Raw genomic sequence first — 18756 nt, forward strand, 5'->3', positions numbered from 1 at the left:
CTGTGGGGCGTGGCGTAAGGGGCGTCAACTTGGGTTTCGGTTCCTCCCGACGCGCCCCTATCAGCTCTTCTGCTTCAGCCTCGTCCATGTGATGCTCGGAAAGTTCTTCGCCCCCCGCGGGCCCTGCTACACTTGCATATGTTCTCATACAGCCGCTCTCATTATGCCCAAAACGCCGACACACTGTACAACGTGGGGCTCGGCAATCCCTCCTAATATGACCTGTTCCGCGGCAACGCAGGCATAGCGGTGCTCTTCCCGCGACGACAACTAGCGTGAGGTCTCCGGCAATCCGCAACTGATGTGGGAGGTCATCCACCGTGAGGCCAGCTTTGAGCCTGATGCTCACCACTCGCGTCGAAGAGCCTTTGTCCGTGCATCCATACACGCGCCAGCGCTCTCGCACTATTTCGTTCACCTTGCCATAAGGAGCCAACGCTGCCCTCACCTCGTCGTCAGGAACGTTAAACAATAGCCAGTGTATCTTCAGCTTCGTATCCTGGTGGTTAGGGTCGATAGTGATACAGCGCTGGTTCTTCACCACAATGTCCCCAGCATCGAGTATTCTCTTCTTGCCCTCCTCGTCCTTGAAAGTGATGGCCCAAACATGATTCATTTGGTACGCCCCCAAGGCAGCAACCTCGGGAAGCAAAGCCAAACGAATAAGAGCGTCCCTGAAATCCTCAACGCGATACGGCCGCGCCTTGATATCGGCGTGCAAAAAGACAGTATGCAGCGTTGAATCATTTGATGGCAGTCGGGGCAAAATAATCTGATAATCCTGTGACGATTCGTCCATGTTCCTGGTACCACGACCGAGCTGGGCCGTTGATGCCGCTCCGATATCGCCGGAGCTCATGCCGCCACGTCCGTACACTACGGTGCCCGGAAGTGGAATCGACGCTCGGCCATTCTGACATGCAGTTTGGCTGCTTTTGTCGAGAAATAAAAGATATGACTGAAGTTTATTCAAAAAAAGAACAGGTATTGCGCGCGATAGAAGCAGTAAATGACATCACATGGCTATTTTCAAAAGTGGCCTATCAAGCGCGCTGGAAGTTTCGTCGCGAAAAAAAGTGAAAGTAATGAACGTTGTGGAAAAGAATTTTTGTGCCGATAGGTATTCACAATTCTCTGTATTATGACTCTTAAAGTCTGTACCGGTACGCCCAGCCACCTAGCTAATAAACAATAGTCATTACTCACACAGCTGAAGCCAAACATAAGTGTCAGCAGTGGGATTCGAACCCACGCCCCGAAGACCGGACTGCGACCTGAATGCAGAGCCTTGGACCGCTCGGCCATCCTGACATGCGGTTTGGCTGCTTTTGTCGAGAAATAAAACATATGACTAAAGTTTATTTAGAAAAAGAACAGGTATTGCTCGCCATAGATGTGTAAATGACATCACATGGCTATTTTCAAAACTGGCCTATCAAGCGCGCTGGAGTTTTCGTCGCGAAAAAAAGTGAAAGTAATGAACGCTGTGGAAAAGAATTTTTGTGCCGATAGGTGTTGAAATTTATCTGTATTATGACTCCTAAATGTCTGTACCGGTACGCCCAGCCACCTAGCTGATAAACAATAGTCATTACTCACACACCTGAAGCAAAGCATAAGTGCCATAATTGGGATTCGAACCCACGCCCGGAAGTCCGGAATGCGACCTGAACGCAGCGCCTTGGACCGCTCGGCCATCCTGACATGCGGTTTGGCTGCTTTTGTCGAGAAACAAAACATATGACTAAAGTTTATTTAAAAAGAGAACAGGTATTGCTCGCCATAGATGTGTAAATGACATCACATGGCTATTTTCAAAACTGGCCTATCAAGCGCGCTGGAGTTTTCGTCGCGAAAAAAAGTGAAAGTAATGAACGCTGTGAAAAAGAATTTTTGTGCCGATAGGTGTTGAAATTTATCTGTATTATGACTCATATAGGTCTGTACCGGTACGCCCAGCCACCTAGCTGATAAACAATAGTCATTACTAACACAGCTGAAGCAAAGCACAAGTGCCATAATTGGGATTCGAACCCACGCCCGGAAGTCCGGAATGCGACCTGAACGCAGCGCCTTGGACCGCTCGGCCATCCTGACATGCGGTTCAGCTGCTTTTGTCGAGAAATAAAACGTATGACTAAAGTTTATTGAAAAAAAGAACAGGTATTGCGCACGATAGAAGGAGTAATTGACATCACATGGCTATTTTCAGAAGTGGCCTACCAAGCGCGTTGAAATTTTCGTCGCCAAATAATGAAAGTAATGAACGCCGCGGAAAAGAAATTTTGTGCCGATAGGTATTCACATTTGTCTGTATTATGACTCCTAAATGTCTGTACCGGTATGCTCAGCCACCTAGCTAATAAACAATAGTCATTACTCACACAGCTGAAGCAAAACATAGGTGTCAGAAGTGGGATTCGAACCCACGCCCGGAAGACTGGACTGCGACCTGAACGCAGCGCCGTGGACCGCTCGGCCATCCTGACATGCAGCTCGGATGCTTTTGTCGAGAAATCAAACATAACTGAAGTTTATTTAAAAAAAAAGAACAGGTATTGCTCGCGATAGAAGGAGGAAATGACATCACATGGCTGTTTTCAAAACTGGCCTATCAAGCGCGCTGGAGTTTTCGTCGCGAAAAAAAGTGAAAGTATTGAACGCTGTGGAAAAGAATTTTTGTGCCGATAGGTATTCACATTTGTCTGTATTATGACTCCTAAATGTCTGTACCGGTATGCTCAGCCACCTAGCTAATAAACAATAGTCATTACTCACACAGCTGAAGCAAAACATAAGTCTCAAAAGTGGGATTCGAACCCACGCCCGGAAGACCGGACTGCGACCTGAACGCAGCGCCTTGGATCGCTCGGCCATCCTGACATGCGGTTTGGCTGCTTTTGTCGAGAAAACAAAAATATTACTAAAGTTTATTTAAAAGAAGAACAGGCATTGCTCGCGATAGAAGGAGGAAATGACATCACATGGCTGTTTTCAAAACTGGCCTATCAAGCGCGCTGGAGTTTTCGTCGCGAAAAAAAGTGAAAGTATTGAACGCTGTGGAAAAGAATTTTTGTGCCGATAGGTATTCACATTTGTCTGTATTATGACTCCTAAATGTCTGTACCGGTATGCTCAGCCACCTAGCTAATAAACAATAGTCATTACTCACACAGCTGAAGCAAAACATAGGTGTCAGAAGTGGGATTCGAACCCACGCCCGGAAGACTGGACTGCGACCTGAACGCAGCGCCGTGGACCGCTCGGCCATCCTGACATGCAGCTCGGATGCTTTTGTCGAGAAATCAAACATACCTGAAGTTTATTTAAAAAAAAGAACAGGTATTGCTCGCGATAGAAGGAGTAAATTACATCACATGGCTATTTTCAAAACTGGCCTATCAAGTGCGCTGGAATTTTCGTCGCGAAAAAAAGTGAAAGTAATGAACGTTTTGGAAAAATGTTTTGTGCCGATAGGTATTCACATTTTTCTGTATTATGAGTCTTAAATGTCTGTACCGGTACGCCCAGCCACCTAGCTAATAAACAATAGTCATTACTCACACAGCGGAAGCAAATCATAAGTGCCAAAATTGGGAATCGAAGCCACGCCCGGATGCCCGGACTGCGACCTGAACGCAGCGCCTAGGACCGCTCGGCCATTCTGACATGCGGTTTGGCTGCTTTTGTCGAGAAATAAAACATATGACTAAAGCAATTTAACAAAGAACAGGTATTTCGCGCGATAGAAGCAGTAAATGACATCACAAGGCTATTTTAAAAAGTGGCCTATCAAGCGCACTGAAGTTTTCGTCGCGAAAAAAAGTGAAAGTAATGAACGCTGTGGAAAAGAATTTTTGTGCCGAAAGATTTCACATTTATCTGTATTATGACTCCTAAATGTCTGTACCGGTACGCCCAGCCACCTAGCTAATAAACAATAGTCAATACTCACACAGCTGAAGCAAAACATAAGTGTCAGAAGTGGGATTTGAACCCACGCCCGGAAGACAGGACTGCGACCTGAACGCAGCGCCTTGGACCGCTCGGCCATCCTGACATGCGGTTTGGCTGCTTTTGTCGAGAAATAAAACATATGACTAAAGCTTATTTAAAAAAAGAACAGGTATTGCTCGCGATAGAAGGAGTAAATTACATCACATGGCTTATTTAAAAACTGGCCTATCAAGCGCGCTGGAGTTTTCGTCGCGAAAAAAAGTGAAAGTAATGAACGCTGTGGAAAAGAATTTTGTGCCGAAATGTATTCACATCTGTATTATGACTCCTAATTATCTGTGCCGGTACGCCCAGCCACCTAGCTAATAAACAATAGTCATTACTCACACGGCTGAAGCAAAACATAGGTGTCAGCAGTGGGATTCGAACCCACGCCCGGAAGACCGGACTGCGACCTGAACGCAGCGCCGTGGACTGCTCGGCCATCCTGACATGCAGTTCGGCTGCTTTTGTCGAGAAATAAAACATGACTGAAGTTTATTTAAAAAAAGAACAGGTATTGCGCGCAATAGAAGGAGTAATTGACATCACATTGCTATTTTCAAAAGTGGCCTATCAAGCGCGCTGGAATTTTCGTCGCGAAAAAAAGTGAAAGTAATGAACGTTTTGGAAAAATGTTTTGTGCCGATAGGTATTCACATTTTTCTGTATTATGACTCTTAAATGTCTGTACCGGTACGCCCAGCCACCTAGCTAATAAACTATAGTCATTACTCACACAGCGGAAGCAAAGCATAAGTGCCAGAATTGGGAATCGAACCCACGCCCGGATGCCCGGACTGCGACCTGAACGCAGCGCCTAGGACCGCTCGGCCATTCTGACATGCGGTTTGGCTGCTTTTGTCGAGAAATAAAACATATGACTAAAGCTATTTAACAAAGAACAGGTATTGCGCGCGATAGAAGCAGTAAATGATATCACAAGGCTATTTTAAAAAGTGGCCTATCAACCGCACTGGAGTTTTCGTCACGAAAAAAGTGAAAGTAATGAACGGGGCGGAAAAGAAATTTTGTGCCGATAGGTATACACATTTATCTGTATTATGACTCCTAAATGTCTGTACCGGTACGCCCAGCCACCTAGCTAATAAACAATAGTCATTATTCACACAGCTGAAGCAAAGCATAAGTGCCAGAATCGGGATTCGAACCCACGCCCGGAATCCAGGACTGCGACCTGAACACAGTGCCTTGGACCACTCGGCCATTCTGACATGCGGTTTGGCTGCTGTTGTCGAGAAATAAAACATATGACTAAAGCTATTTAAAAAGAAGAGGTATTGCACGCGATAGAACCAGTAAATGACATCACAAGGCTATTTTCAAAACTGGCCTATCAAGCGCGCTGGAGTTTTCGTCGTGAAAAAAAGTGAAAGTGATGAACGCTGTGGAAAAAAATTTTGTGCCGATAGGTATTCACATTTCTCTGTATTATGACTCCTAAATGTCTGTACCGGTACTCCCAGCAACCTAGCTAATAAACAATAGTCATTACACACACCGCTGAAGCAAAGCAAAAGTGCCAGAATTGAGATTCGAACCCACGCCCGGATGCCCGGACTGCGACCTGAACGCAGCGCTTTGGACCGCCCAGCCATCCTGACATGCGGTTTGGCTACTTTTGTCGAGAAATAAAACATATGACTAAAGCTATTCAAAAAAGAACAGGTATTGCGCGCGATAGAAGCAGTAAATGACATCACATGGCTATTTTAAAAAGTGGCCTATCAACCGCACTGGAGTTTTCGTCACGAAAAAAGTGAAAGTAATGAACGCCGCGGAAAAGAAATTTTGTGCCGATAGGTATACACAATTATCTGTATTATGACTCCTAAATGTCTGTACCGGTACGCCCAGCCACCTAGCTAATAAACAATAGTCATTACTCACACAGCTGACGCAAAACATAGGTGTCAGAAGTGGGATTCGAACCCACGCCCGGAAGACCGGACTGCGACCTGAACGCAGCGCCGTGGACCGCTCGGCCATCCTGACATGCAGTTCGGGTGCTGTTGTCGAGAAATAAAACATATGACTAAAGCTATTTAAAAAGAACAGGTATTGCACGCGATAGAAGCAGTAAATGACATCACAAGGCTATTTTAAAAAGTGGCCTATCAACCGCACTGGAGTTTTCGTCACGAAAAAAGTGAAAGTAATGAACGCCGCGGAAAAGAAATTTTGTGCCGATAGGTATACACATTTATCTGTATTATGACTCCTAAATGTCTGTACCGGTACGCCCAGCCACCTAGCTAATAAACAATAGTCATTATTCACACAGCTGAAGCAAAGCATAAGTGCCAGAATCGGGATTCGAACCCACGCCTGGAATCCAGGACTGCGACCTGAACACAGTGCCTTGGACCACTCGGCCATTCTGACATGCGGTTTGGCTGCTGTTGTCGAGAAATAAAACATATGACTATAGCTATTTGAAAAAGAACAGGTATTGCGCGCGATAGAAGCAGTAAATGACATCACAAGGCTATTTTCAAAACTGGGCTATAAAGTGCGCTGGAGTTTTCGTCGCGAAAAAAAGTGAAAGTAATGAACGCTGTGGAAAAAAATTTTTGTGCCGATAGGTATTCACATTTATCTGTATTATGACTCCTAAATGTCTGTACCGGTACGCCCAGCCACCTAGCTAATAAACAATAGTCATTACTCACACAGCTGAAGCAAAGCATAAGTGCCAGAATTAGGATTCGAACCCACGCCCGGATGCCCGGACTGCGACCTGAACGCAGCGCCTAGAACCGCTCGGCCATTCTGACATGCGGTTTGGCTGCTTTTGTCGAGAAATAAAACATATGACTAAAGCTATTCAAAAAAGAACAGGTATCGCGCGCGATAGAAGCAGTAAATGACATCACATGGCTATTTTAAAAAGTGGCCTATCAACCGCACTGGAGTTTTCGTCACGAAAAAAGTGAAAGTAATGAACGCCGCGGAAAAGAAATTTTGTGCCGATAGGTATACACAATTATCTGTATTATGACTCCTAAATGTCTGTACCGGTACGCCCAGCCACCTAGCTAATAAACAATAGTCATTACTCACACAGCTGACGCAAAACATAGGTGTCAGAAGTGGGATTCGAACCCACGCCCGGAAGACCGGACTGCGACCTGAACGCAGCGCCGTGGACCGCTCGGCCATCCTGACATGCAGTTCGGGTGCTGTTGTCGAGAAATAAAACATATGACTAAAGCTATTTAAAAAGAACAGGTATTGCACGCGATAGAAGCAGTAAATGACATCACATGGCTATTTTCAAAACTGGCCTATCAAGCGCGCTGGAGTTTTCGTCGCGAAAAAAAGTGAAAGTAATGAACGCTGTGGAAAAGAATTTTTGTGCCGATAGGTATACACATTTATCTGTATTATGACCCCTAAATGTCTGTACCGGTACGCCCAGCCACCTAGCTAATAAACAATAGTCATTACTCACACAGCTGAAGCAAAACATAGGTGTCAGAAGTGGGATTCGAACCCACGCCCGGAAGACCGGACTGCGACCTGAACGCAGCGCCTTGGACCGCTCGGCCACCCTGACATGCGGTTTCGCTCCTTTGGTCGAGAAATAAAACATATGACTAAAGTTTATTTAAAAAAAGAACAAGTATTGCTCGCGATAAGAGGAGTAAATTACATCACAGGGCTATTTTCAAAACTGGCCTATAAAGTGCGCTGGAGTTTTCGTCGCGAAAAAAAGTGAAAGTAATGAACGCTGTGGAAAAGAATTTTAGTGCCGATAGGTATTCACATTTTTCTGTATTATGACTCCTAAATGTCTGTACCGGTACGCCCAGCGACCTAGCTAATAAACAATAGTCATTACTCACACAGCTGATGCAAAACATAGGTGTCAGAAGTGGGTTTCGAACCCACGCCCGGAAGACCCGACTGCGACCTGAACGCAGCGCCGTGGACCGCTCGGCCATCCTGACATGCAGTTCGGGTGCTGTTGTCGAGAAATAAAACATATGACTAAAGCTATTTAAAAGAACAGGTATTGCACGCGATAGAAGCAGTAAATGACATCACATGGCTATTTTCAAAACTGGCCTATCAAGCGCGCTGGAGTTTTTGTCGCGAAAAAAAGTGAAAGTAATGAACGCTGTGGAAAAGAATTTTTGTGCCGATAGGTATTCACATATATCTGTATTATGACTCCTAAATGTCTGTACCGGTACGCCCAGCCACCTAGCTAATAAACAATAGTCATTACTCACACAGCTGAAGCAAAACATAGGTGTCAGAAGTGGGATTCGAACCCACGCCCGGAAGACCGGACTGCGACCTGAACGCAGCGCCTTGGACCGCTCGGCCACCCTGACATGCGGTTTCGCTGCTTTGGTCGAGAAATAAAACATATGACTAAAGTTTATTTAAAAAAAGAACAGGTATTGCTCGCGATAGAAGGAGTAAATTACATAACAGGGCTATTTTCAAAACTGGCCTATAAAGTGCGCTGGAGTTTTTGTCGCGAAAAAAAGTGAAAGTAATGAACGCTGTGGAAAAGAATTTTTGTGCCGATAGGTATTCACATTTATCTGTATTATGACTCCTAAATGTCTGTACCGGTACGCCCAGCCACCTAGCTAATAAACAATAGTCATTACTCACACAGCTGACGCAAAACATAGGTGTCAGAAGTGGGATTCGAACCCACGCCCGGAAGACCGGACTGCGACCTGAACGCAGCGCCGTGGACCGCTCGGCCATCCTGACATGCAGTTCGGCTGCTTTTGTCGAGAAAGAAAACATGACTGAAATTTATTTAAAAAAGAACAGGTATTGCGCGCAATAGAAGGAGTAATTGACATCACATTGCTATTTTCAAAAGTGGCCTATCAAGCGCGCTGGAATTTTCGTCGCGAAAAAAAGTGAAAGTAATGAACGTTTTGGAAAAATGTTTTGTGCCGATAGGTATTCACATTTTTCTGTATTATGACTCTTAAATGTCTGTACCGGTACGCCCAGCCACCTAGCTAATAAACTATAGTCATTACTCACACAGCGGAAGCAAAGCATAAGTGCCAGAATTGGGAATCGAACCCACGCCCGGATGCCCGGACTGCGACCTGAACGCAGCGCCTAGGACCGCTCGGCCATTCTGACATGCGGTTTGGCTGCTTTTGTCGAGAAATAAAACATATGACTAAAGCTATTTAACAAAGAACAGGTATTGCGCGCGATAGAAGCAGTAAATGATATCACAAGGCTATTTTAAAAAGTGGCCTATCAACCGCACTGGAGTTTTCGTCACGAAAAAAGTGAAAGTAATGAACGCCGCGGAAAAGAAATTTTGTGCCGATAGGTATACACATTTATCTGTATTATGACTCCTAAATGTCTGTACCGGTACGCCCAGCCACCTAGCTAATAAACAATAGTCATTATTCACACAGCTGAAGCAAAGCATAAGTGCCAGAATCGGGATTCGAACCCACGCCCGGAATCCAGGACTGCGACCTGAACACAGTGCCTTGGACCACTCGGCCATTCTGACATGCGGTTTGGCTGCTGTTGTCGAGAAATAAAACATATGACTAAAGCTATTTAAAAAGAAGAGGTATTGCACGCGATAGAACCAGTAAATGACATCACAAGGCTATTTTCAAAACTGGCCTATCAAGCGCGCTGGAGTTTTCGTCGTGAAAAAAAGTGAAAGTGATGAACGCTGTGGAAAAAAATTTTGTGCCGATAGGTATTCACATTTCTCTGTATTATGACTCCTAAATGTCTGTACCGGTACTCCCAGCAACCTAGCTAATAAACAATAGTCATTACACACACCGCTGAAGCAAAGCAAAAGTGCCAGAATTGGGATTCGAACCCACGCCCGGATGCCCGGACTGCGACCTGAACGCAGCGCTTTGGACCGCCCAGCCATCCTGACATGCGGTTTGGCTACTTTTGTCGAGAAATAAAACATATGACTAAAGCTATTCAAAAAAGAACAGGTATTGCGCACGATAGAAGCAGTAAATGACATCACATGGCTATTTTAAAAAGTGGCCTATCAACCGCACTGGAGTTTTCGTCACGAAAAAAGTGAAAGTAATGAACGCCGCGGAAAAGAAATTTTGTGCCGATAGGTATACACAATTATCTGTATTATGACTCCTAAATGTCTGTACCGGTACGCCCAGCCACCTAGCTAATAAACAATAGTCATTACTCACACAGCTGACGCAAAACATAGGTGTCAGAAGTGGGATTCGAACCCACGCCCGGAAGACCGGACTGCGACCTGAACGCAGCGCCGTGGACCGCTCGGCCATCCTGACATGCAGTTCGGGTGCTGTTGTCGAGAAATAAAACATATGACTAAAGCTATTTAAAAAGAACAGGTATTGCACGCGATAGAAGCAGTAAATGACATCACAAGGCTATTTTAAAAAGTGGCCTATCAACCGCACTGGAGTTTTCGTCACGAAAAAAGTGAAAGTAATGAACGCCGCGGAAAAGAAATTTTGTGCCGATAGGTATACACATTTATCTGTATTATGACTCCTAAATGTCTGTACCGGTACGCCCAGCCACCTAGCTAATAAACAATAGTCATTATTCACACAGCTGAAGCAAAGCATAAGTGCCAGAATCGGGATTCGAACCCACGCCTGGAATCCAGGACTGCGACCTGAACACAGTGCCTTGGACCACTCGGCCATTCTGACATGCGGTTTGGCTGCTGTTGTCGAGAAATAAAACATATGACTATAGCTATTTGAAAAAGAACAGGTATTGCGCGCGATAGAAGCAGTAATTGACATCACAAGGCTATTTTCAAAACTGGGCTATAAAGTGCGCTGGAGTTTTCGTCGCGAAAAAAAGTGAAAGTAATGAACGCTGTGGAAAAGAATTTTTGTGCCGATAGGTATTCACATTTATCTGTATTATGACTCCTAAATGTCTGTACCGGTACGCCCAGCCACCTAGCTAATAAACAATAGTCATTACTCACACAGCTGAAGCAAAGCATAAGTGCCAGAATTAGGATTCGAACCCACGCCCGGATGCCCGGACTGCGACCTGAACGCAGCGCCTAGAACCGCTCGGCCATTCTGACATGCGGTTTGGCTGCTTTTGTCGAGAAATAAAACATATGACTAAAGCTATTCAAAAAAGAACAGGTATTGCGCGCGATAGAAGCAGTAAATGACATCACATGGCTATTTTAAAAAGTGGCCTATCAACCGCACTGGAGTTTTCGTCACGAAAAAAGTGAAAGTAATGAACGCCGCGGAAAAGAAATTTTGTGCCGATAGGTATACACAATTATCTGTATTATGACTCCTAAATGTCTGTACCGGTACGCCCAGCCACCTAGCTAATAAACAATAGTCATTACTCACACAGCTGACGCAAAACATAGGTGTCAGAAGTGGGATTCGAACCCACGCCCGGAAGACCGGACTGCGACCTGAACGCAGCGCCGTGGACCGCTCGGCCATCCTGACATGCAGTTCGGGTGCTGTTGTCGAGAAATAAAACATATGACTAAAGCTATTTAAAAAGAACAGGTATTGCACGCGATAGAAGCAGTAAATGACATCACATGGCTATTTTCAAAACTGGCCTATCAAGCGCGCTGGAGTTTTCGTCGCGAAAAAAAGTGAAAGTAATGAACGCTGTGGAAAAGAATTTTTGTGCCGATAGGTATACACATTTATCTGTATTATGACCCCTAAATGTCTGTACCGGTACGCCCAGCCACCTAGCTAATAAACAATAGTCATTACTCACACAGCTGAAGCAAAACATAGGTGTCAGAAGTGGGATTCGAACCCACGCCCGGAAGACCGGACTGCGACCTGAACGCAGCGCCTTGGACCGCTCGGCCACCCTGACTTTTTTTTTTTTTTTCTTTATTGCCTTTTAATAACCACAAGCAAAGGAAATACATACAAAATATGTACACTTACTAAAACACCAGCTTCAACTTGGCCAGTGCATTTGGTTTAAAAAGGCTTCACAGAAGCCAATTGGTCGAGCACAGGTAACCACTCGGGGGGTTCAGGCAGCGCTTTAAACACGTCTCGTGTATACAGCATACTCTCAACAAAATAGTCTCTCGCTGAACGTGCGTCTACACGCATATGTCGAACATCCATTCTTGTCCTCCACACACTATGCATGCAAAGCAACATTAACATGTCACTCGGCACTTCCCCTGCAGCTGCACACGGAAGAAAACGGATTCCAAAAGCGTTGATAGGTAGTTCTTTTTTTATAGTCCGTTGTAGTACGTCCCACAAGAACACAGCATCATGGCAGTCGAGAAAGATATGATTTATCGTTTCTGGTTTGCCGCAGATTAGACAGTTGACGGACCACGGTACAAAAAGCCCTTTACTTTTTAGCCATGGCAGTACAGGGAGAGTGCCGGTATGCACTTGAAAGAAGAATGTTTTGACAGAGGGTCTGACCGGCATTCTCTTAACACGTTTAAACACGTCACGCTCAGAACCTAGCCTGCACGAAGCTCGGTAGACGGGCACTGGCAGGAAGACATCAAGAAGGTCACGATACAGTTTCTTTTTAGTCACGTCGGACAAGTATTCGTACGAAAATCTTTCCTTGAGCAGGCGTGTAGCTGTAACTACTTCTCGCAAATAAGGACTGAGTGGTCCAGCTTCGAAGGAAAAAGATGACACGACGAAATCAGATAAGGGGGTCTGCAGTCTTGCTTGGATCACAGTTCTCAAGAAATTGTCAGTTTGATCTCGAGCGAACATGAATCTGCTCACCAACTGCTTAAAAAACAAATGCAAAAGCCCCAGACCACCATATTTTACCCTATGAAATAAATTGCACCGGCTCGTGCGCTCCCACTGCGACCCCCATATAAAGGTCGCGAATACTCGGTGCATTTTCTGGACCGAAGTGCGGGTCATGGTTAACACTTGTAATACATAAAACACTTTTGCAATCAGAAATACATTGCACACGGACGCTTTTGCAAACATTGATAAATTGCGACCTCCCCACTTATCAGTACAATTTTTAATGCGTTGACGTTCCTCAGACCAATACTCCGTAGCATTGCGGTAGTGATCCAAAGGCACACCGAGGTACTTTCCGGGCATGATTTTCCAATTCATGTTACAGTAAACTTCGGGTGTGCTTTGCCACTGGCCATGCCAAACGCCTAGACATTTTGGCCAACTGATTGCGCTGCCCGTTGCTGCACAGAATTCCCTAGCTATTCGTACAACTTCTTGCACACTTTCTTTGTCACTGCAAAACACTGCGACGTCATCAGCATAGGCTAAAATTCTAATTCCACTGGTCAGAAACGTATACCCTCTTATACTTGGTGATGCAAGTATTCGTAAACAGAAGGGCTCTAAGTAAAGCGCGAAAAGGAGTGGCGACAAGGCACAACCTTGCTTCACGCTCGAGCGCACAGGAATTGAAGCACTTACTTCTTTGTTGATTACTAAATTAGCCCTGCAGTCATGATACACCATTCTAACGCCTTCTGTAATGACAGTTCCTACATTCACATGTTCCAGCAATAAAAACAAAATTTCATGTACGACTTTATCGAACGCTTTGTGCAGGTCTAGCTGAATCATGGCCACGCGGTCATTATTTGCATCACAGCATTCTAGAATACTTCTGGTTACGTGTATATTTGTGAATATGGTTCTGCCCTTAATCCCACATGTCTGATGCGGGCCGACAAGGGATGTGACAACACTTTGGAGCCGTCTTGCTAGGACCTTCGTGTATATTTTATAGTCAGTGTTGCTCAAACTGATAGGTCGGTAGGATTCCACTGAAAGTAGCTTTGCGGGGTCATCAGTTTTGGGGATTAATACTACGTGTGCTGTCCTAAATGAATGAGGTGTTTGCTGCTTGTCGTAGCATTCTCTGATCACTCGGTGTAATGCCAGTGCCATTTCTGTCTTAAAAAATTTGTATATGGCAGCACCAAGCCCATCCGGCCCTGGTGACTTGCCGTTACCCAGGTTATCTATAGCTGATTCAATTTCTGCCACAGTGATTTCTACTTCCAGTAGCTCCCGCTCAGAGTCTTCCAATCTCGGCATAAGGGTCAGAAAGTCCTCTTTGAATCGTTCGGGGTCATTGATTGTATGGCTAAGGAGTTGCGTATAAAACTCGACAAAGGCGTGCTTTATCTGTTCGCGGTCCCGGGTAATGTAATTGCGGTATCGAATTTCATTTATCTCTTTGTTTGCTGCATGTTTCTTTTCTTCACTGAGCACCCGCTTAGTGGGCGTTTCACCCATCCACAGCCGTTCAGTGCGAGCCCTTATCATTGCTCCGCGGTACTTTTCGTCGTCGATGAATTCGAGCTTTGCTTTCGCCTCCTTTATTTCTTTCTTAAATTTTCCCGGCACTTCATTTTCTACGCTTAACATGTAGTCTAGTTCGCTTTGTAACTGCCTCTCTTGTTGCCTTTCCCGATTACGTAATACACAGGCTCTTTCAATCGCTATCATCTTTATATCACACTTCATTTGCTCCCACACAGCTATGAAGTTATTGGTCTCCAAACGAAGAGCATTTGAAAGACATTCTTTGGTTTTTGTGACAAATATTTCATCTTGCAGCAGCTTTTCATTAAATTTCCATAGAAACCAATTAAACTTCGCAGCCTTACGTTTTTCGCCAATGTTGACCTTGACCAGACAATGATCACTAAAACTAAGATGTTGAATTTGATAAGATGAGCATAGTGGCACCAACTTTGCCGACAAATATATTCTGTCTAACCTCGCGTGCGAATGACCTTGAAAGTGCGTATATCCTACTTCACCCTCTCGCGTCATTACATAACCGACATCTTCCAGCCCTGTCTCGTTCACTATTTTATTCAACAGCTCAGCGCTTCTATCGCGCACATTGAAGCTCGTTGTCTTATCCTCAGCTCTACAGACACAATTGAAGTCCCCTAGAACCACAACATTTCTTTCCGTTTTCAAGAATCCTTCAATCGCTCTGAAAAAAACTTCCCGTTCGTGCGATCTATTCGGTGCATAAACACACACAACGCGCCAAGGCATTCCAGAAACACTGAAGTCGCACACAACCAGCCTACCGCTATCGCAGGTAGACACATTTTCAACAACCGCGATACTACTACGTATGAAAACGACACAGCCTCCTGACCGCCCAACAGCATGACAAACGCAGACATTGTACCTAGAGCGAAAAACTTGAACCATTTGCTCCGTTTGTTCTTCACTTTCCATTTTAGTTTCTTGTACAGCCAGGAGGTCTATGTCGTTTTCTAACAAAATGCGACTAATCTGGCATTGTCTCCTGCGCGAACACAGGCCTCTTGAGTTCAACGTCGCGATGCAAATACCAGTTTTAAAGTTAGTCGCCATTTCTTGAAGGTTGTTTCGTCAGGTGTCATACTCACGTCGCAACAGTGGTTGCGTGTGCTCAGCGTAGAAAGCCTCGGAACGTCTCCTCCGCTACGGCGGGGCCGACGTTTGAGTGCCCCTACGGTCAGGAGACAGGTTTGGTCGTGGTTTAAAGGTAGGCCGACGACCAGTCGCCGTCTTTGTTGGAGGTTCATTGATGGCCGACGTGTCAACATTTCCGGTACGGTCAGGTGTTTCACGAGCTCGCTTAAAAGCGATAGCACCGGCCTTGGTCATCTCGGCGTCCGTTGCTTCCGGGCCGCCCTCTCGCGCAGCTGAAGATGACTTGCTCGCTGCTGTAGCGTCGTTCTCTACTGCTGCCGTGTCTAAATTCGTTCCTGGCGCACCAGAGTGCTTGTCGCCTTTATTGGTAGATTCCAGTGCGGCCCCAGAAGACTGTTCAGGGGGCGTGGCAGGGCCTTCCGTATAACCGTCTTCCCTGCTCGCTTCTTCGGCATCCACGGCATCCATCAGGTGTTCAGACACTTCGTCTGTTTGGCCTGGGCCCGCAATGCTGGCGTACGACCTCACACAGTGGGCGTCATCGTGGCCATAGCGACGACAGACCCCACAGCGCGGCACGCGGCAATCCCGTCGAATGTGTCCGATAGCCCGGCATCGGAGGCATAGCGGTGCTCTGCCAGGAATTACGACGAGCGCCATATCCTCCGCAACTCGCAGTTGGTGTGGCAGGTCGTCCACGGACACGCCCGCGTGTAGCCTCAGCGTGACCGACCGCGTGGTTGAACCTTTATCATTGCAACCCTGCACCTTCCATTTATCTCTGCTTATCTCGGTCACTTTTCCGTAGGGCGTTAAGGCGACTCGCACAGCCTCGTCCGGCACGCCATGAAGAAGCCAGTACAACTTCAGCCGCACACCTCGATCACGGGGGTCAACCACCATACAGCGATGGTCCTTTAGATCAAAAGACTCCGCCGCCAGCATCTTCTTTTTACCCTCATCATCCTTGAACGTCACTGCCCATACATGATTCATTTGGTATGCCCCTAGGGCAACCACTTCCGGCAGCAGCGAAAGACGAGCAAGGCTGTCTCGGACATGCTCCACTCGATATGGCCTGGCTTTCAAGTTTCCGTGCAAAAAAACCGTGTGCAAAACGGAATCACCTGAAGGCAGCTGAGGCAGAACAACCTGGAAATCTTCGCCTGGCTTTTCGGTACACCTGATACCGCGGCCCACACGGGCCGCTGAAACCGCCCCTACGCGGGAGCACATGATAAACACGTCCGTTCACTGTCGTGGCCGGAAGTGGAATCTCGGCCATCCTAACGGTTTGGCTGCTTTTGTCGAGAAATAAAACATGACTAAAGCTATTTAAAAAAGAACAGGTATTGCGCGCGTTAGAAGCAGTAAATGACATCACATGGCTATTTTCAAAAGTGGCCTATCAAGCGCGTTGGAATTTTCGTCGCGAAAAAAATTGAAAGTAATAAACGCCGTGGGAAAGAATTTTCGTGCCGATAGGTATACACAATTCTCTGTATTATGACTCCTAAATGTCTGTACCGGTACGCCCAGCCATCTAGCTAATAAACAATAGTCATTACTCACACAGCTGATGCAAAACATAGGTGTCAGAAGTGGGTTTCGAACCCACGCCCGGAAGACCCGACTGCGACCTGAACGCAGCGCCGTGGACCGCTCGGCCATCCTGACATGCAGTTCGGGTGCTGTTGTCGAGAAATAAAACATATGACTAAAGCTATTTAAAAGAACAGGTATTGCACGCGATAGAAGCAGTAAATGACATCACATGGCTATTTTCAAAACTGGCCTATCAAGCGCGCTGGAGTTTTTGTCGCGAAAAAAAGTGAAAGTAATGAACGCTGTGGAAAAGAATTTTTGTGCCGATAGGTATTCACATATATCTGTATTATGACTCCTAAATGTCTGTACCGGTACGCCCAGCCACCTAGCTAATAAACAATAGTCATTACTCACACAGCTGAAGCAAAACATAGGTGTCAGAAGTGGGATTCGAACCCACGCCCGGAAGACCGGACTGCGACCTGAACGCAGCGCCTTGGACCGCTCGGCCACCCTGACATGCGGTTTCGCTGCTTTGGTCGAGAAATAAAACATATGACTAAAGTTTATTTAAAAAAAGAACAGGTATTGCTCGCGATAGAAGGAGTAAATTACATAACAGGGCTATTTTCAAAACTGGCCTATAAAGTGCGCTGGAGTTTTTGTCGCGAAAAAAAGTGAAAGTAATGAACGCTGTGGAAAAGAATTTTTGTGCCGATAGGTATTCACATTTATCTGTATTATGACTCCTAAATGTCTGTACCGGTACGCCCAGCCACCTAGCTAATAAACAATAGTCATTACTCACACAGCTGACGCAAAACATAGGTGTCAGAAGTGGGATTCGAACCCACGCCCGGAAGACCGGACTGCGACCTGAACGCAGCGCCGTGGACCGCTCGGCCATCCTGACATGCAGTTCGGCTGCTTTTGTCGAGAAAGAAAACATGACTGAAATTTATTTAAAAAAGAACAGGTATTGCGCGCGATAGAAGGAGTAATTGACATCACATGGCTATTTTCAAAAGTGGCCTATCAAGCGCGCTGGAATTTTCCGTCACGAAAAAAGTGAAAGTAATGAACGCCGCGGAAAAGAAAGTTTGTGCTGATAGGTATACACATTTATCTGTATTATGACTCCTAAATGTCTGTAACGGTACGCCCAGCAACCTTGCTAATAAACAATAGTCATTACTCACACAGCTGAAGCAAAACATAAGTGTCAGAAGTGGGATTCGAACCCACGCCCGGAAGACCGGACTGCGACCTGAACGCAGCGCCTTGGACCGCTCGGCCATTCTGACATGCGGTTTGGCTGCTTTTGTCGAGAAATAAGAGATATGACTGAAGTTTTTTTGAAAAAAGAACAGGTATTGCTCGCGATAGAAGGAGTAAATTACATCACATGGCTCTTTACAAAAGTGGCCTATCAAGTGCGCTGGAGCTTTCGTCGCGAAAAAAAGTGAAAGTAATGAACGCTGTGGAAAAGAATTTTTGTTCCGATAGATTTCACATTTATCTGTATTATGACTCCTAAATGTCTGTACCGGTACGCCCAGCCACCTAGCTAATAAACAATTGTCATTACTCACACAGCTGAAGCAAAACATAGGTGTCAGAAGTGGGATTCGAACCCACGCCCGGAAGACCGGACTGCGACCTGAACGCAGCGCCGTGGACCGCTCGGCCATCCTGACATGCAGTTCGGCTGCTTTTGTCGAGAAATAAAACAAAACTGAAGTTTATTTAAAAAAAAGAACAGGTATTGCGCGCG

General features: G+C 45.8%; 27 non-coding genes across 27 annotated transcripts; all 27 read right to left on the bottom strand.

The window, feature by feature from the left end:
- Positions 1–1227: 1227 nt before the first annotated feature.
- TRNAL-CAG (transfer RNA leucine (anticodon CAG)) lies at positions 1228–1311 on the bottom strand. The gene has a single exon. It is a non-coding gene; the product is annotated as a tRNA-Leu (tRNA).
- A 1094-nt stretch (positions 1312–2405) lies between these two features.
- TRNAL-CAG (transfer RNA leucine (anticodon CAG)) lies at positions 2406–2489 on the bottom strand. The gene has a single exon. It is a non-coding gene; the product is annotated as a tRNA-Leu (tRNA).
- A 308-nt stretch (positions 2490–2797) lies between these two features.
- Positions 2798–2883, bottom strand: TRNAL-CAG (transfer RNA leucine (anticodon CAG)). The gene has a single exon. It is a non-coding gene; the product is annotated as a tRNA-Leu (tRNA).
- Positions 2884–3193: 310 nt separating this feature from the next.
- On the bottom strand, positions 3194–3277 carry TRNAL-CAG (transfer RNA leucine (anticodon CAG)). The gene has a single exon. It is a non-coding gene; the product is annotated as a tRNA-Leu (tRNA).
- Positions 3278–3976: 699 nt separating this feature from the next.
- On the bottom strand, positions 3977–4060 carry TRNAL-CAG (transfer RNA leucine (anticodon CAG)). Its single transcript has one exon. It is a non-coding gene; the product is annotated as a tRNA-Leu (tRNA).
- A 305-nt stretch (positions 4061–4365) lies between these two features.
- Positions 4366–4449, bottom strand: TRNAL-CAG (transfer RNA leucine (anticodon CAG)). Its single transcript has one exon. It is a non-coding gene; the product is annotated as a tRNA-Leu (tRNA).
- A 307-nt stretch (positions 4450–4756) lies between these two features.
- Positions 4757–4840, bottom strand: TRNAL-CAG (transfer RNA leucine (anticodon CAG)). Its single transcript has one exon. It is a non-coding gene; the product is annotated as a tRNA-Leu (tRNA).
- Positions 4841–5147: 307 nt separating this feature from the next.
- TRNAL-CAG (transfer RNA leucine (anticodon CAG)) lies at positions 5148–5231 on the bottom strand. Its single transcript has one exon. It is a non-coding gene; the product is annotated as a tRNA-Leu (tRNA).
- Positions 5232–5928: 697 nt separating this feature from the next.
- Positions 5929–6012, bottom strand: TRNAL-CAG (transfer RNA leucine (anticodon CAG)). The gene has a single exon. It is a non-coding gene; the product is annotated as a tRNA-Leu (tRNA).
- A 306-nt stretch (positions 6013–6318) lies between these two features.
- TRNAL-CAG (transfer RNA leucine (anticodon CAG)) lies at positions 6319–6402 on the bottom strand. Its single transcript has one exon. It is a non-coding gene; the product is annotated as a tRNA-Leu (tRNA).
- Positions 6403–7101: 699 nt separating this feature from the next.
- On the bottom strand, positions 7102–7185 carry TRNAL-CAG (transfer RNA leucine (anticodon CAG)). The gene has a single exon. It is a non-coding gene; the product is annotated as a tRNA-Leu (tRNA).
- A 307-nt stretch (positions 7186–7492) lies between these two features.
- On the bottom strand, positions 7493–7576 carry TRNAL-CAG (transfer RNA leucine (anticodon CAG)). Its single transcript has one exon. It is a non-coding gene; the product is annotated as a tRNA-Leu (tRNA).
- Positions 7577–7886: 310 nt separating this feature from the next.
- TRNAL-CAG (transfer RNA leucine (anticodon CAG)) lies at positions 7887–7970 on the bottom strand. Its single transcript has one exon. It is a non-coding gene; the product is annotated as a tRNA-Leu (tRNA).
- A 306-nt stretch (positions 7971–8276) lies between these two features.
- Positions 8277–8360, bottom strand: TRNAL-CAG (transfer RNA leucine (anticodon CAG)). The gene has a single exon. It is a non-coding gene; the product is annotated as a tRNA-Leu (tRNA).
- A 310-nt stretch (positions 8361–8670) lies between these two features.
- TRNAL-CAG (transfer RNA leucine (anticodon CAG)) lies at positions 8671–8754 on the bottom strand. The gene has a single exon. It is a non-coding gene; the product is annotated as a tRNA-Leu (tRNA).
- Positions 8755–9060: 306 nt separating this feature from the next.
- On the bottom strand, positions 9061–9144 carry TRNAL-CAG (transfer RNA leucine (anticodon CAG)). The gene has a single exon. It is a non-coding gene; the product is annotated as a tRNA-Leu (tRNA).
- Positions 9145–9451: 307 nt separating this feature from the next.
- On the bottom strand, positions 9452–9535 carry TRNAL-CAG (transfer RNA leucine (anticodon CAG)). Its single transcript has one exon. It is a non-coding gene; the product is annotated as a tRNA-Leu (tRNA).
- Positions 9536–9841: 306 nt separating this feature from the next.
- On the bottom strand, positions 9842–9925 carry TRNAL-CAG (transfer RNA leucine (anticodon CAG)). The gene has a single exon. It is a non-coding gene; the product is annotated as a tRNA-Leu (tRNA).
- A 307-nt stretch (positions 9926–10232) lies between these two features.
- On the bottom strand, positions 10233–10316 carry TRNAL-CAG (transfer RNA leucine (anticodon CAG)). Its single transcript has one exon. It is a non-coding gene; the product is annotated as a tRNA-Leu (tRNA).
- A 306-nt stretch (positions 10317–10622) lies between these two features.
- On the bottom strand, positions 10623–10706 carry TRNAL-CAG (transfer RNA leucine (anticodon CAG)). The gene has a single exon. It is a non-coding gene; the product is annotated as a tRNA-Leu (tRNA).
- A 699-nt stretch (positions 10707–11405) lies between these two features.
- Positions 11406–11489, bottom strand: TRNAL-CAG (transfer RNA leucine (anticodon CAG)). The gene has a single exon. It is a non-coding gene; the product is annotated as a tRNA-Leu (tRNA).
- Positions 11490–11796: 307 nt separating this feature from the next.
- Positions 11797–11880, bottom strand: TRNAL-CAG (transfer RNA leucine (anticodon CAG)). Its single transcript has one exon. It is a non-coding gene; the product is annotated as a tRNA-Leu (tRNA).
- A 5147-nt stretch (positions 11881–17027) lies between these two features.
- On the bottom strand, positions 17028–17111 carry TRNAL-CAG (transfer RNA leucine (anticodon CAG)). The gene has a single exon. It is a non-coding gene; the product is annotated as a tRNA-Leu (tRNA).
- A 306-nt stretch (positions 17112–17417) lies between these two features.
- TRNAL-CAG (transfer RNA leucine (anticodon CAG)) lies at positions 17418–17501 on the bottom strand. Its single transcript has one exon. It is a non-coding gene; the product is annotated as a tRNA-Leu (tRNA).
- A 310-nt stretch (positions 17502–17811) lies between these two features.
- On the bottom strand, positions 17812–17895 carry TRNAL-CAG (transfer RNA leucine (anticodon CAG)). The gene has a single exon. It is a non-coding gene; the product is annotated as a tRNA-Leu (tRNA).
- Positions 17896–18202: 307 nt separating this feature from the next.
- TRNAL-CAG (transfer RNA leucine (anticodon CAG)) lies at positions 18203–18286 on the bottom strand. Its single transcript has one exon. It is a non-coding gene; the product is annotated as a tRNA-Leu (tRNA).
- A 309-nt stretch (positions 18287–18595) lies between these two features.
- TRNAL-CAG (transfer RNA leucine (anticodon CAG)) lies at positions 18596–18679 on the bottom strand. The gene has a single exon. It is a non-coding gene; the product is annotated as a tRNA-Leu (tRNA).
- Between the last annotated feature and the right edge of the window lie 77 nt (positions 18680–18756).

The sequence above is a fragment of the Rhipicephalus microplus genome, chromosome X (assembly GCF_043290135.1).
Source record: "Rhipicephalus microplus isolate Deutch F79 chromosome X, USDA_Rmic, whole genome shotgun sequence".
NCBI classification, from domain to species: domain Eukaryota; kingdom Metazoa; phylum Arthropoda; class Arachnida; order Ixodida; family Ixodidae; genus Rhipicephalus; species Rhipicephalus microplus.